The sequence below is a fragment of the Geospiza fortis genome, unplaced genomic scaffold (assembly GCF_000277835.1).
Source record: "Geospiza fortis unplaced genomic scaffold, GeoFor_1.0 scaffold188, whole genome shotgun sequence".
NCBI lineage: Eukaryota > Metazoa > Chordata > Aves > Passeriformes > Thraupidae > Geospiza > Geospiza fortis.
The window spans coordinates 3,761,340-3,763,546 of record NW_005054337.1 but is presented as its reverse complement, the minus strand read 5'-3'; the positions used below and the strand labels follow the sequence as shown (position 1 = coordinate 3,763,546).

The 2,207-nt window shown below is 50.5% G+C and overlaps 1 protein-coding gene across 1 annotated transcript in view; it reads right to left on the bottom strand.

The window, feature by feature from the left end:
* Positions 1-2,207, bottom strand: part of TP53RK (TP53 regulating kinase) — a 6,364-nt gene that overhangs the window by 1,410 nt on the left and 2,747 nt on the right. The window lies entirely within an intron of this gene.

Below are 2,207 nucleotides of genomic sequence, written 5' to 3'. Positions count from 1 at the left end.
CCCTGCCCCGCTCTGCTCCTGGGGCTGCCGGTGCTGCTCCTTCCAAACCCCTCCCCGCGCTCCCCCCGGGAATCCCGCTGCCCTCTGCTTGCCTCTGTGTAACTGCAGCATGCTGGGACTCCTTCCCGAGCATCCCCGAGCCGGCGCGCCCTCCCGTGGTTTTACCGGTGCAGGAGCGAAACCTGCAGCTTGCCCGGGGCTCGCAAGGGAAGATGTTGGATGAGTTTCTTCCCGAGGTGGCAAGTGGGAGCTCGTGGTTCCTCCGAGGTTCTCGCAGCATCAGCAGGGTTCCAGGGACGTCCCATCATCCCTGGGTCACCGCATTTACAGAGTCACCTCCACCACTGCAGCATCACCGTGGGGACTCCACCTCTGGGACATCACCTCCAGCATGGTCCGTCACTGGCTCTTGTTCTTTCATGTGCCAAAAGCCTCTGCTGGAGCCTGTGCAGACGCACTGCAGCTGCCCAGGCGCTGCCCAGGGAAGGAGAAGGGGTTTGCCTGTAAGCTGACAGGATCAGCAGCCTGTGGCAGGGCGTGCTGTCACCTCGGGTCCCCACTCTGGGCACCACCAAAGCTGCCCCAGCTCTGCCATGGGCCACTCATGCCGTGAGTCAGGTCACTCCCCCTTCCTCCAGCAGCCAAGTCCCCCACTGCCATCTTATTAAGAGACGGATAAACCTCATTATCCTCATAAACCTCATTGGAGCAGTGTTTGGGTTTTTATGGCACCCTGAAAACCCTCTGCCCCACTGGGTGACCTGTGCACGCTGCAAATATGTTCCTCAGAAGATATAGAAGAATTCAGCCCAGTCCATGTCAATATGTTTTCAGTTGTTGCTTTTGGAGGTGCCTCAAGTCCATTTTGTCTTTGTTTTCTCACCCACAGCATTTGTTTCCTTTTCAGAACATTTATATTTTATTAACACATTCCACACAGCTTACATGACATTGCACGGTGGGATCATGCCTGGCAAATATTTATCTTGCTTCGGTGACAACTTTTAAACAACCTTCCCAAGGTTCCAATGATACAGATCATCCATCCTGCAATTCTGCCCACCCGTGGCACCCTCCTGCAGCTGTGGCAGGGCTTGCCCAGGGAATGGGGTGAATGCTCTGTGGCTGGAATTTGCAAATGCCTCAAACTCTCAAAGTAGAAGGTTTTCCCTGTGTTGTGAACAGATTTTATGAGAGCATCTGTGCACAGATACCCCCACAGACACACATATAAACTATAAGCAAGTGCACACACATAGCCTTGGGTTCATTATTCTGGCAAACATGATGGTTTTCTCTCATGCTGGCTAAAACCTCCTCCAGAGCTTTCAAAATATGAAAGAAAATATTTTTGCTTTATTTCCCCCTTTATTTTATTTATTTAAATTTTATCTTCCCTGTGATTCCACTTATTCTTTCCTCTTGTAAAGCAATAAACAGTTGACATAGCCCTTGGAAACTAACTAGAGCCATTTACAATATTTATGGTATCACCCAGTATTTTTATTGGAATATTGAATGACCCCAGAGAACTGCTCTGAAGCCACAGACTGGTAAATGGTTTCATTATGTAACTTTGTGCTCCTGTGACAAACATTTACAAACTCTCCTTTCACAAACAATGTAATTAAGTTAAAAATTGCAGCCCAGCAAACAAAGCTAATGGGAATCAAGACAGGTCTCATGGCCTCCTCCCTGTTGTCCTACAGATCCCTTGGCATCATGTTCAGCCCTGGAAGCAGCTCTCCCAGCTTCTTTAGGGATGGACGCTGCCATCCTCGGAGCTGGACAGATTGGAAAAGGGATGAGTTTGAGTTGTTGCAGGGTGCCATGCTGGAGGCATCCCTAAAATGTACAAGGGAACAAGATTCCTGCGGCTCAGCCCTGGGATGGATGTGTCAGCCCTGGGCATGGATATCTGAGCCCTGGGGAGGAGCTGTCCGCCCCGCAAGCCCGGCAGCCGGGATCGAGATAAGGATCGGAGGGGAAATGGCACTGCCAAGCCACACGGACTGCAGACAGGAGGAGGAGGAAGGCATCACAGGAGGAAGCAAGGACGGGAACGTGCCTGCAGGCACGAAGCGTTGGTGGATCCAACCCCCCCAGGCGTTCTCACGTGGAGCTTAGGGACAAAGGTGCTGGGAAAAAAAAGAAAAAAAAAAGAAAAAGAAAGGAAAAAAAAAAAAGAAAGAAATGAGAATTTTTAA